This window comes from Pempheris klunzingeri, chromosome 17 (genome assembly GCF_042242105.1).
Source record: "Pempheris klunzingeri isolate RE-2024b chromosome 17, fPemKlu1.hap1, whole genome shotgun sequence".
NCBI lineage: Eukaryota > Metazoa > Chordata > Actinopteri > Acropomatiformes > Pempheridae > Pempheris > Pempheris klunzingeri.
The window spans coordinates 16,309,043-16,323,736 of record NC_092028.1 but is presented as its reverse complement, the minus strand read 5'-3'; the positions used below and the strand labels follow the sequence as shown (position 1 = coordinate 16,323,736).

The window sequence follows — 14,694 nt, the reverse complement described above, 5'->3', positions numbered from 1 at the left end:
CCTCTCTGTGTCCATCTAATATGGAGGGCTAGCATGCTGGGAGTTGGCCCTTTCCATTCAGACAGACCCCAAACTCATAAAGACCTCTTCTATGGCCCCCAACCTGAAACCCACCCACCAAAGCCCTCGCTGGTATAGGCCCCTTCCATGGGAACTTGCAATCTGCAACGTAATCCCACTTTGGCCCCTGGAGAAGCCTTTCCAAACAAACCATGTGAGTCCTAATACCCAGGGCTTCACAAGTGGCTCCTGGCTAGGCCTGAGCTCCACCACCACCAACAACTTGGCCCTCCTTCTTCTTTTTTTCTCATTCTCTCGCTTTTCTTCTTTCCACGGATAGACGACAAAAGAAAGGGATCTCCTTCTAATTGCTTCGAAGATTGAAAAGCTGAGAGGGGTGGTGGGCGTCTACATGGGGAAATGAGACGGAGGCTCTGGAGGCAGCGGGGGACTGTCAGTCTGGCTTTGCCCGCCCTGGGTGTGCGGTAGCTGGGATAAAGGAGCTGGCAGGACAGCCTCTGCTGCAGAGCTGGAGCTGAGTGGATCAGAGTGGAGGCGGGCGACTCCCAGGGCCCAGCTTTACAACTCCGGCCAAACGGAGGACTATGAGAATGTGGAGGAGCTGCAGCGGCTCTGCTGGAGGCCCTCTTCACTCATGGGAAAGGACGTCTGGTCTTCACAACTGGGATTCAGAAACCATAGGCTGCTGAGAACAGTGTGTTCAAGCCAACAAGGAGTATGTGACAGAGAGAAGGCAGAAACATAGTGTATTGGTAGCCATCCAAACCTTCTTCCCCGTTCGAACTGTCCAGCCACTATTGATCAGTGTGGTGGAGGATGATGAAGTGTGTGAACACACAGTTGGGGTGGTCCGTGACCTTTGGATCTGTTGCTATGACATGCAGAGTTGCTAATAACGCTCTCACACACACAGACACACACCTTGACCTCCGCTCTAAGCATTGCCACGAGTCCACGCCTCTTTCTCTCGCTCTGCCATCACCCAGCAGCAGCTCCTTTGAAGCTTGGCGGAGGATTTTTGCTCAGCTGTTTGTTAGTGTGAAGCCTAAATGGGACATGAAGGGAGGAAGCTGCTTCGGCAATGATGACCATCAAGATTAGAAAACATTTCATTGTCAATCCCCTACTAGCTAAAAAAAAAAGATGATATGACAACAAAACCTTATGGAAAATAACATAATTTTGTTGGGGTCAGAGACCTTGACGCATCATGTTTAGGTTCAAAGATTGAACACAAAAGCTGCCTCTCTGTGTGCGTAGTGACATGAGATCCAGAGGATTGTGGCCTCATTGCTCCAGAAAGTTCCCTCCCTGACCTCCTTTCATCCCTCCATCCCTCCGCCTTTCTTCTTTTTAATACAAATCAGCCACTCAATGCCATGCACATGTTTTAGTGTTATTTGAACTCTGGCAGAGAACTTCAAACAGCTTTCAAAGTGAACAGAGTTTTTTTTTTTTTCCTCTCTTGCTCTCTATCTTTTTCGCTTTTTGAAAGAACACAGACGTGCTTCCAAGTACACCTGATCAGAAGGTCGAGAGATGGGGATTATGATATGCAAATGAGGCTTTGTTATCAGCGTTGACATTCGTTATAAAGCTGAACTGAGGAGAGGTAAGATGAAAAGGTGGCAACTCACCCCCCTCTACCCCTCTTAGCATAACCTCCCCTCTCAAACACATTGGCCTACCTAAGCCCCCTTTTTTTCATTTAGATCAAAAGGTTACACACAACAAAGAAAGGCCTGTGTGGAAAAGAAAAAGCGCCCTGTACACACTTCTGTGTACTTTTACACAGTCGAGACTATTGATTGGTCAACTGCCCCAAAGGTGTGTGCACATCTGTACGGTGTGTGTGTGTGTGTGTGTGTGCGCGCATTGATGTCTGGATTCGACCGTGTCCTGATGAGGTTGTCGTCTCTTATGCTGTTTAGGCAGAACGGATGTCTTTGCAATTACCAAACACTGTAGAAAGGCTTTCATGTCTCTCCCCCGCTGTGACAGGATAAGGACGAAGACACACAAGTACACACACACACACACACACACACACACACACACACACACACACGTATACTCTCTTTCCTTTCAAATACACACGGAAACATGCATATGGTTGCCCCCCTGTTCAATCTGCATACGGCTCAGTTCAAAGGGGTCCAAGCGAGGTGGCGGTCTGTGCTACTTTTCCAGCTATTAGCCTGGCCCACCATCTGCAGTGGTCTAGTGAGGAGTGGGTTTTATGAACTTCATAAAGGGATGGTTATTAGAGCATCAGAGTGGAGATGGGCTGTCTGGCCTTTGAGTTTAGCAGCAGGGGTCCTGAGTGCTTTGATGTGAATCATACTGTTAAATAACTTTCGAGAGGTAGAGGGAGCCACTGAAACCTTACAAAAGGCCAAGCCCCTGTTATATAAGTGATAATTGACCCATTTTTTTTTTCCATTTTCTTCATTTGCTCTTTTTTTCCACCTCGAGTACACCTCAGTTGGTTTCTAAAAGTTAGATCAAAAAATCACTCAAGTCAATTACATGACAGCTGTGAAAACTGTCACAAGGTCCATTTAGCAGGTGTCCTGGGGCTCTCAGTCATACCACATGACATGACCCTCATCAGCAGAGGGGATTTGTCATGAAATTGTAAATGGTCACATTTTCTCTTTTTGTCTGAGCACTCCAAAGACTTCTCATCTTTGTTGGCTTGAAACCTTGAGTCTCAAAGTTCACTCTTGACCTTGGAGACAGCAAAAACAATCTCCTGACAAGGTCCATTTAGTCGTTTTTCTGGAGAGTTTGATCACATGACATAGAGTTTGCCCGGTTGTCGTGATGTTGAAAAAAACTGCAGTTTCCAAGGTCAAGAATGACCTTTGAAATTCAATGTAACCTGACAGCTAAATGATACCTAATTTGATCTTTGGTTATTCAGTTTCTCAACGTCACAAGGATGAAAGAACGAATGCTGGTTTTGATTATGGCCTTTTTGAATTTTGAGAACAAACAGGGCACCCCTGTAGCTTTGGGATTACGACACTATGAACCACAGCGACCCTGAATTAAGTCTGACCTGCATCTCTCTTCTGCTGACTGTAAAAAAGGAAAAAAAACTCCCAAAAACATATTTTTAGAAAAATGAAAAGACAGACATAAGTAAGCATGGACCAAAAAAGGAAACTCCTCTCTAACACACTTTTTTTATCCACCATGTTTTCTGCCTTCATTAGTGTATATGGAAGAGGATTTGTGTGGCCGGTCTAACTGTGATGGGCTCATGGCCTTTTCACAAGCTGGAGCTGTGAGCAGAGGGTAGAAAGTCTTGGTTCACAGCGGGGACAGTGGTGGGAAGATGGTGGACGTCAGGAAAGCATCCTGCTTACATCCTGAAGCATGAGAGGAGGATAAACACCCATGATGAGACCCAAAGTGCGAACACTTCCTTCCTTAACAAATTCAAGAGTTCCTTTTCTTTTCACCCACCAGTAGAATCCCACAATGTCTTTCAGTTGCAGGGGAAAAAAACATTGTCTCCCTCTCTGTGGTTTACAAATCTGAAACACAGCAACACTATGGCCTGAAGGTGGTGCTGCTAATCCACATACCAGCTACTAATAAAAGCAGGGTCCTGCTTCAGGTAGAAAAAATTAAATTACACCGCAGAAAGTATCCAGGCGCATTACAATGGATCACACCTCCCTCTGACACATATCATTAGATTACATGCACACTTTCCAGTAAACTCACTTTGATTAAATCATTTGACAACCACCTCATAAACTCAACATTTATGCATCGAACAGGACAGACAATTTATGCATAGAATCATTTTTATTCCCTTTAACCCTTTAAAAGGTGCAATACTGCTCAAATGATTTCATGCTTTCATAGGCCAGTGGAGCTAGAAAATAATGATTCAAAGAGAAAATGACCATTTTGGTAATAATATATACAGTATGGGGCAGCATGGTGGTGCGGTGGTGAGGTTACAGGTATGTATCTGTATCTGTGTGGAGTTTTCATGTTCTCCCTGTGCTTGTGTGGGTTTTGTCTGTGTACTCCAGCCTCCTCCCACACTCCAAAGATATGCAGGTTAGGTTAATTGGTGACTCTAAATTGCCAGTATATGAATTGGGAGCACAAGTGGTTAAGAAGAAGCAAGGAAAGAGAAGGAAAAAAGAAAAGGGACCAAATTAAATCAGCAGGTTGTTAGATTTAAATGGTTGTCTGTGTCTATGTGTCAGACCCTTAAGGACAAGTGGTATAGACAATGGATGGATGGATGGATGGATGGATGGATGGATGGATGGATTGTTAGATTTACTGGAGGCCTGGTTGTGGGTGAAGCCCTCAGTGTCCACTAGATGGATCTCTTCACCTCTCAGATGGGACTGAAACTCATCAATGACTCGATCAACATCTATGGGCCAATCAGAACGGCAGATCTGTAAGTGATAAGTTACAGGTGATACCAGGTGAGAGAGAGGAACACACACACACACACACACACACACACTTTGGTGCTCTAGCTGGAGATTCAGGACTCACGTGGTCAGTTCCCCCTGACGTAAACACCTCAGCCCGGAAGGTGGCAGCCTCTCCAAATGAATACACTGGAGCCTAAATCTAGGATGGATGTTCCGCTCATCCTAGAACCTCAGTGCACCTGGTAGGTCTGATCCGGGGGTAGGTTGTGTTAGTTTAAGGTTTTAATTAAAACAGGATATAAAATACCTTAAAAACTGAGCTGTAGTGTTTCCACCTGCTGATAATCTGCGCACTAGCAGGCTTTATTAAAAGGAGCCGGGGTGTTTGGAGCCGCCTGTGGAGGGGAATCCGCGTCTTATAGGCATACTGCAACGCCATGACGCAATTGACACTCTCCTGCTGCAACACAATAAAATATGAATCAGCAGAGAGCCGACGGCGGGATGCCTCTTCCTCCTCCTTGGGTGTAAATGCCATTTTAAATGGTGAGGAGGGGGTGTGGCGCTGACCGTCTCCCATTCACCAAAACAACACACGCCCAGAGCTCGTGCATTTGTGGCGTTAAAAGAAAAAAAAAAAAAAAGAAAAAAAAAAAAAGCCGTGCCGAGGTCTGATCGGTGTCTGCTCCGGAGTGTCGGTGGGTGCACAAGGCCAGCCAGCCAGCCCGCCCATCGGCTCCGTCCCTCCGCAGGCTGCGAATAAAAAGCGCTCCACGCAGGGATCCTCAGCGCATTACGCAGATTCAGATCCTGGATGCAGAGCGTACAGTGGCCTGCTCATGAAGATGCGATAACTACGGTAAGATTAAAGGGTTTTTTTGTGTGTGTCGGATTGCTTTGAGCATCAGCTGTAGGGTTCATGTAACGTTAATACAGTCCTGAGGACAAAGGAGCGGATGGAGCTGGAGGGTTATTAGTGTTAACAGAATAGAAAGGCATAATCAGAAATCCTTTTTGTTACAGCAACCACATTAAACCAGGATGCTACAGTATAGCCCAGTGAACTGTGGTGTACTTCCCTGTTTCAGCACATTTCTGTTCATGTTCTAGATGCATAATCCTCCCAGTTTTTGGATCATGTCTCCTGTTATAGCTGCTGCCATGAGAAATTGGGTTTATTGTAGGAGGTGTCACTGGCTGTGCTGCTGTATCTGTGGAGCAGCTCGTCATCCATGTAGCCTGCTGTGAACTGCACAGGTCTACACGAGCTGCTCCTCTCCTCTCTTCTCCTTTCAGTTCTCCTCCACGAAGCAGGCCACAGCATCACAGCCATGCAAGACGCCGATAACTCAGACTTTCATATCTGTATCATCTAATTATGCCAGATCCCCTCCTTCTACAGGGATAGATCACCCTGGGCCTGTCACATTGCTTATTAGATAATTTAGAGGGAGTTTCTGCCCAGTGTCCTCATGTGAACCACTTCTTTTAGGACCTGTGATGTGGCTTCTAATGCGGGTGTGCGTGTGGTGACATGGTCTGTATCTGTCCCACTCACATCTGAGGTTTAAAACATCAACTTTCATACTTTTATGCGAGCCACAAGTGCTACAACATTAGTATGAGATGATGCATGTGGCGGATAACAGCCTTGTGTTGTAAACACGTGTGATCTCTCTGTCTCTGTTGCTCCAGGCATGTTAGCACCATGATCCATGGCTGTGAGGTTCAGTGCAAGAGGAGATTGAATGCATCTAAAATCTCACGGTAAGTCTTCTCTGTTTCTTTGATCTTGTGTGTGTGTGTTTGTGGGGTGAGGACATTTTTGGGAAGTGAGGACATGCTGGCTGGTCCTCACAACTTCAAAGGGCAGTTTGAGGGTTAAGACTTGGTTTTAAATTTATGGTTAGGATTAGGTTGAGGTTAAGGTTAGGGTCTGGGGAACGCATATGTCAGTGAGTGTCCCCATAAAGATAGAAGTCCACATAACAGTGTGTGTGCTCTGTATTACACACATAATGGGGCAGGAGAACTTGGACCAACACCAACATTATGTGGGCCACAGTGTTTTGTGAGGATATTTGAATGGACCCGACTGGGAAATCAATGTTTTTCTGAACTATGTTGTCGTTATTGACAAAACTGAAATAGTGAAATTATTTGTTTGGAGATGGTTAAGGTCAGGGTCAGGGATAGGTTAGTGCTTTTAGTTACAGTATACACTGTGTCCATGGGAGGTCCGCACAAAGATAAGCCAAACATACTGTGTGTGTGTGTGTGTGTGTGTGTGTGTGTGTGTTGGGGGGGATAGTGCTTGAATTGATCCATGGCCTTGAACGGCTGCTCCCTGCCTCACTTATTTGTGTCCCCTTCATCTCGACTCCTCTTCACTCCACCTCGAACCTCAATCACATCTTTGCTAAACTCGTTCACGAGGCTCCATCTGAATGCAGTGACGTGTGATTGGATACATTTTCACCTGCTGCATTTATGACTTCTTTTTTAAACCAACATCTGTGTCCCGCGCTGAGGTGTGTTCGTAGGCGAAGGGGGTATTTGTCAGCAACTCCAAAGGGAATGCTCTTCTTTAGGCTTAATTAGACAAATTGCTGTGAGGGCGAAACAGTGGCAGCTGAACCATCTGAAAGAGCTATTGTTTGTGGATAAAAAGGGGCTTGATTGCACACCAGAGATTCAAAGAAAAGCCAAAAATACAACATGAACCAAGAAAACATTGGATTGGATGCCTCTGTGTTCCTGTGTGTGTGTGTGTGTGCGTGTGTGTGTGTGCTGCAAGCTGCGAATTCTCGGGTTGAGCTGCAGTTCACATTTTGCGCAAAGTTAAAATAATTCGGCTTGAGGGCGTCTTGCGAGCCGACTCTGAGTCAGCGGCCGACCCTGACATCCCCTCTTCATGGTTTGAACCAGTGTGTCAGCAGCTGGCATCTGTTAACTTTAAGCCGAGCGATGCTGGTCAAGGTCGGGACAGTGTTCGTGTTTGCATGTGCATGTGTGTTGTTGCACCGATTTCATTCTAGGAACCAAAAGCTTTTAGCTAAAGGTTATCATGAGAAGTGAGGTCACTGATACAATCACCTGTTTGTTTAATGATGACTTAATGGTACTTTACATGACAGTGATGCTGTATCATCAGCAGTAAACATTGAAATAAGAAAAAATGGTGACGCATATAGTGTTTGTAGTAATGCATACAAGAGGAAGGTGCTAGAGGCAGGCCCTGTGGCTCACTTCATATTAGACTTCTGGAATAGTAATTACCAGGGGTATTCCTCCCACTCAGGAAGGCTGTCAACTGATCCAAAACTGAGACTGCCAGATAAAACAATTTATGTGTGAACTGAATATCAAGAACAATATAACACAGAGAACAGGATATGTGTATTGTTCCTGTTAGAGTTTTGAGAAGTAAAGTTTCACGTGTGTATCGGCTGATTCATGTTAGACCCTCAACTTCTCCTTTTTAAAATATCAAAATGACTCCTAACTGTCATGTCGAGCGCTGTTGGCGTCCGCCCTACAGCACTTTCACTTTCCTTTTCTAATTTAGCTCACCAAACAGGAGGTTTGTCCTCAAGGGTGCGATTGATTCTAATGTTTCCCTTGTTCTAATGTCAAAACCAGATCCTTGCATGAGAAGAAAATGGGCAGTGTCCGTGTTCAGTATTAACCCCCCACAGGAAGTAGTTTGTTGTCCTTTAACTGCTCAGACTGGGCTGGAGATAATCTGTCATGACATGTAGACACATACTATTCTATACCTTCGTGCTCGGGTGGTTTCTCATGGTTTTGGCTCCAATTTAGTTTCCAATCTTCTAGACTACAACATATAACGATATTTTAGACAATAGCGTGCTTCCAACTTTGTGGCAACTATTTAGGGAATGCCCTTTCCTGTTTCAACAATGACAGTGCCCCCCATGCACAATAGAAAATTCACAAAGAAATGGTGGTTTGATGTGGAGGAACTTCCAACATTCAACACCATTTGGGATGAGCTGTAAGCCACCTGTAAACAAGGCCTCAGCACCCAACATCAGAGCATGACTTCACTCGCGCTCCTGTGGCCGAATGGTCGCAAATTCCTGCAGTCAGGTTTCAAAAAGCTTATGGAAAGCCTTCCCAGAAGAGTAGAGGCTGTTATTAAAGCAAATGAATGCCCACTGATTTGGAATGAGATGTCCAACCGTTACTTAAGGGTGTCCTCATAAGTTGGCTTTGCTTATGGATTGGTTTGCGAGATAACAAAAACATCTCTATTTATGCATAAAAGGACACACACACACACACACACATGCTCACAGGCATGATTGCATTCACACACGTACTGTACATGCACAACCCCACTCACAACACTCACTATTTAAATGGAAACGCTGGTGGAGCAGCCATCAGCGCTTGTCACTCTGACGAGCAGCCACAAGTGTCACAGCTAATGGCTTCTGACGCTGCCATGGCTCTGTGTGTGTGTGTGTGTGTGTGTGTGTGAGTGTGAGTGTGTGTGTGTGTGTGTGTGGACTCCTGACCACACATGACCACCTATTCACCAGGATATGAATTTAATAAAAGCACGGTGCTGCAAGCAGTGATTGACTGCAGCTGGAAAAAGAAGTTCTTCTGCTGAAGCTACATCTGAACCGAGAGTGAGAGAGTAACGGGTGGTGCTTTCCTCTTTTTGGAGCTATCTCGCCAAACAGGAAGTTAATGTTAGGGGAAGGAGGAAGTATTTGTTGACTAGATCACACACACAGATTTGACCTACACACTGAATACACACTTAGTATGCACACACTGTACTCTGCATGCAAGCCGCTTATGTGTATGAGGTGAATGCAGAGCAGTTTAAGCAGTGTACACAGCACATGCACAGCACATGTAATTATTAAAGTTAATATCAAAGAACTCTTCTTCTGCTACTGACTGTTCAGAAGTCAGTGTCAACCGGCTCTCACTTAACCAGCAGCACTGTTGACTTTGTGTGATCACGTAACTAATATGCTAATTCTGCTCACTCTCTGTGCAGATACCTCTATTGTGTGGCACATCACTGTCAAAAATGGGGGGGGGGGGGGGGGGGGGGAATAAGTGGATTAAATATTTTGAGCTAGTTTCAATGGCCTAGAATCTTCTAATGATGTCGGTCTGGCTGACAGTGCTGCGTCTCGAAGTCTTGCAGGAAATACGTCGGGAAAACATGTCTGCAAACATGGAGTTTCTTTCTGTGAACACCCTGAGAGCGTGCAACAACTTCACGCAGTGATCCAAGAATACTAATTTCAAATATTATATTTAAGATTCTTCTATTTTCTCCTCTTATTAATCACAGGTTTGCATTTCCATGTCCTCATTTTCCCAGTCTATCGTTCATCAATCACTTCTGATTGCTTATCAGACATGCTGTGTTCCCTGCACTCTCACAATTCTGCGAAGCAGCGCTACTAAAAGTAACGCAGGCCGCTTATTCGTGGTGGTCACACAGAATAAAGCCATAACAGTGTTTCTAACATTCATCTGTAAACACACTCACAGCTGATGTTTTTCTGTCTTTCTCTGCCTTTCCGTCCCTCCATCACTCCATTCATCATGTAATTGGCTGGATTATGACTAATACCCAAACCCTCCGGCTGTTTGCGGGCTGTCAAGCGGCTTTTACGCAGATTAGATATTGCTTAATATATTTGGATGCCTTTGTGTTTGTGTGTGTTCAGTCAGGACTGTGCGTTCATCCACCTTTTGATCTCTAAACTGTCAAATTGGGTTAAGCGGTGCCAGACATCGATATTCTATGCAAATCTGTTATTTATTGAACTGGGGCGTCAAACCCATGTGGCACTACTTGAGCAAATCAGCAGCTTGTAATGATGAAAATGAGCGCCTCTGTGGCTCAAAGAGAAGATCAGAGTCAACAGCTGAAGTTGTCAGGAGAAAGTGTTTTGATGCTGACAACCATAATTAATTAAGTTATTAATTGATCGGGTGCCTTTGAGAAGATGCTCCCTGATACAGCTGAATGACGTACAAACACACACTTTCTCTTTGCCTTTCACTCATGTCAAAGAGACAGATCTAAGCTCTCTCCATTCCTTTTGTGTGCTTTGGTTTAGCGCCTACGCATCCTACACACACACACACACACACACATACACACACACACACACACACACACACTTTACTGAAGATCCTGTGCTAACAAACACTCCACACACTCCTAGGAGACCAAGGTTATACAGTGAGAGGCAGCTGCCCTGCCAAACAAAAGGATGCAGGGATAAGTGCGGAACAAGATGAAAGCTTTACTGTTGGCATGGCAACCACCCAATGATCTGCATGGCAAGGTTTGATGTTTGACGTGTTGACGGTGGATTCTGGGGTAGACAGGGAGAGGTGAAGAAAACCGGTTTGATCCAGCGCAGCTGCGTGAGTGCTCTTTATCTCCCTGGCTGTTGTTTTATTGTTGTTTTATTCTCTCTCTTCCTTTCACTAAGTGAGGGCTCCGTGATTCAGAGCAGTGATGCTCGCCATCAAACCTCTACTCTGTGTTTTCCTCTGGTGCTGCTGGAGCTCATAATGCTGCAAGTCAATGTGCTCCAACCCCGGAGCAGCTCTGCGCACACTTTGTGTGTTCACATGTGCATTCGGAGGTTTGAGTGCATGTGTGTTGCTGTTGCGTAAATGTATTGATCTAACAGACCTATTGACATATCACACAATAATATTGAGCATCAGGCTGCCAGTGTTGCTCACTGTCAATATGATATGATTAATATTTCTCTTTTGTTTAGTCTTACTGTTTTATTGTTTTATATTAAAGGATAACTCCAGTATTTTTAATCCTGGGCCCTATTTTTACATGTTTTGGATTTGACATGACTGGAAAGTACAAAAGCTTTTGGAATTGGTCCCCGTCAGCAGCGGAGTACAGGAGGCGAACAGGCTGCAATGTAATCCTTTGGGCCAATTGTGCCTGATCAAAGAAAATCCACTACAAGTGCTTGTTTTGCTACTGACAGGCTCAGATTGTTACTCAAATTGTCTGGAAACGAAAAACAACAGAGATAGACCTATAAGATCCTTTTTGTTTAACCAGATGCAGCCATTGTACTGTGCTATTCAAAGCCACCAGACTCAAAAGCAAAAACACTAATTCTATCTCATAGAACACAGGAGTGGCTGGTCAACTGCTGCCTTGATTGGTTAGCTTGTTTGTGTTATTTTGCATTACACAAATATTGTGTTGGATCCGAACTAACCCTTTAAACGCCAAAGTCACACAATAACACAGACAAACTAACTGATTGAGACCAGCAACTCCTGTGTAAAATCACAGTTTTTGTCAATGGAGTCTGGTGGGTTTGAATAGTGCGATACAACATTGTAGCTTGTTTGCTGCCCATTCTCATCGGCCTGCAGAGGTGATCTTCAAGAACAATTCCAAATGTTTTTGTACCTACCACTCGTTTTGAACCCAAAATATCTTCAAAAAAACAAAAGAAAGACATTTTCCTTTAATTATTGTTAATCAAAGGTCAAAACAACAATAGAGTTTCCTGTACAATTAATCTCTACATTAATATAACATACATGCTATCTGACAGGAATTTTTACAGACCTTGGAAGAAGCATTTCACACTTTTATTTAATCTTAATATTCAATGACATTGACTAGAGCTGATATGATCGACTTGATTGACTAGTCAATCAACATAAAATTAATTGGCTCTCTCGTTCTTTTACAGCAAAAACGCAAAAAAAAAGTGGCATGAAGCAAAGTAAATAAATTGTTAGTTCTCAACATTCATAAAATGAATGAATAAAACAAGCATTTTGAGAAGTGAGTGGGGCTCTGGGAAATTGTGAAGGGCCTTTTTCATTATTTCCTGGCATTTTCCCACTTAAATTGAGAACGAAAGTGGAGAGTTGCCGTCCTAATATTAAATACTGCCATAAAAAACTATGTTATCTGCAGCTTAATTAAAAAAAAAAAAGTTTTGAATGAGCCCTCATATGCACCGGCTTGTATGCGGCACAAAACTCTTTTCCTGGAAAGTCAGTCATCTCCCCCGAGTCTCTGTCCTTTCCTTCCCCTTTCCTGCATGCACGTCCCCTTATTCCACCATCTATCTGTCCTCCGGCGAGAGCTTTAAGTGACCAGCCCGGTGTTATGGGACTAACGCCTCGACTGCCCTCCCGCAGCTATTTTAAGAATTGCTGCTTGTTTTGCTTCCTCACTGTCAGAGTCAGGTTAGAGTTCCTGTCTGTGGTTACTAAAAGAGGGTGCAGTTCAAGCTGCATGCCGCCTGGTAAAGGTGTGATGACGATGTACCTCCCATCTCTTCATCCATGTTAAGCTCTTCATCCACATGTGCGCCTTGAATATTTTCCTGTTGTGTCTCATTGGTTTTTTTTAGAAGAAAAAAAAGTGGACGCAACCAGTGAAAGTCTTACTTTCTTGTCATTTCTTCCCTTATTCCCTCTCTGCATTCCTTTATATAACTATACAGCACATACATATATGTAAGTGTATAGTCTGTATATGCGTGTGATGCAAGTGATGACTGGGACCAGTGTTCCCTGGAGAGAGCAGCAGAGCATGAAGAAAAGGCTCGTTGAGTGTTTACCTGCTCTCTGCTGTTATGTGACTGTGTGCCGGAGGCGTGCTGGAGGACAAATGACCTTCTTTAGCCTTTGTGTCTGTCTGTTTCTCTCCCTCTACCTGGTTTTGGCGCTCTTTGCTCATTACCTGACCGCCTCAGTCCACCCTCACTTTGTCTCACTTATGTTCAGTCACATCCACGCAACTGCACACATCATGTGACAGAGGAACTCATTTCTAGTGCATGCATGTGTAAGTGTGTGTGTGTGTGTGTGTGTGTGTGTGTGCGTGCCTCTGGGCTGTTAGTGTCAATCGACTGCTCCGTCAGCCTCTCTGTCTCTGTCTGTGCATCCTGTGTTCATCTCGGATCTCTCTGTCTCACTCGATCTATCTTCCCGCTGTCATCCTCCCCTTTTAATGCCTCGCCGACTTGCTTCTTCCTTGACTTGCTCTCCATTTTCCTCTCGCCCCATTTTTCACGCGGTCGTCCGCTCAGTATGCTCCTGATGCCAGCCTTCATTTCTTTTCTTCTTTTCCGTCCTTACTTTTCTATTTGATCTCCCCTCTGTGGAAATCTGGCGTGCCAACTTAACATCCTTCAGCAGAGGTCATGTCGGTCTGTCCTCGACACCTGCTGACGCATCCAATCACATCAGTGCACTGTTACTAAAGAGATGTATTCAGTAGTTTAGGATTTTTATCTGGGGCAACCAAGGAAGTGCACTGACAAGATTATGGTGGCCCGAAGGAGACAGAATGTTGAAGCAAAGCCCAACAGCACATATGCACAAACTATCCTGACGCAAATAATCCCACTTTGACTGTGGTTTGCTCGGCCCACGTCGCCCTTGTCGTTGCAGACTACAGGTTTGAAAGTGGGTTTTTAAAAGCCCAAAACCTCAGCACCAACTGAAGTAACTGTTGAGTCACTGGTATTGATCCATGGCTTAAAATGACTCCCACAAATCCAGATATATTGTGGCCATTTTGTGCTCAGGGACTGTGAAAGGCTCACCAGACCTCTGTAGCTCACTCTTCTTCACTAGATGAGGGTAGAGGCTTGAGTGAAAATTAGCCACTGCTAATTCTCTCAGACCTGTTGGTGGTCAGGTTGCACTGTGGGTAATGTAGGCACCAGACTTTGTCAGCGAAGAATAGATATCGCTGGTTCTTTGGGTTAATTTTAGTCCTGTTTTTTTTACTGTCCATCGTGAGTCCGACAGTGTGAAAGCAATGTAATGCTAAATCTCTCTTTTAATGGCTTATTTTGATGCTTTTACTTTGGCACTGATCACTTATTCCTCCATTTCTTCTCTGTCTCTCACTCATATGACCTTCCTCCACCGTCTTTGCTTCCCATTTTTTAAAGACAAGCTCCCAGCTTTCCTGATTCAGTGAGGTCAACCTGTGGTTAGGATTTATACAGTATGCAGTAACATCTCACACGCCAATGTAACAATTTATTTACAATCAATAGAGACGACCTCTTATGCAGGTATTTAGCATGATCAGTATACTGATCAAATCATAGCTTTTTCTGTGTTCACATACTAATAAAGCATTTTCTGAATCATATTCAGAGTTAAACAGACCTTCTTCCACAGCAGACATTTTGGCTTGTTAAACATAGTTGTAAGTAATAAC

The 14,694-nt window shown here is 44.3% G+C and overlaps 1 protein-coding gene across 2 annotated transcripts in view; it reads left to right on the top strand.

Annotated features, from left to right (window-relative positions):
* Nucleotides 1-5,004: 5,004 nt before the first annotated feature.
* The window catches only part of tex2 (testis expressed 2), a 28,029-nt gene continuing 18,339 nt past the window's right edge, over nt 5,005-14,694 (top strand). For both annotated transcript variants that reach the window (XM_070848737.1, XM_070848736.1), the window contains exons 1-2: nt 5,005-5,298; nt 6,135-6,206. The gene's annotated coding sequence lies outside the window, so the exon portion shown is untranslated. The remainder of the gene's footprint in view (nt 5,299-6,134; nt 6,207-14,694) is intronic.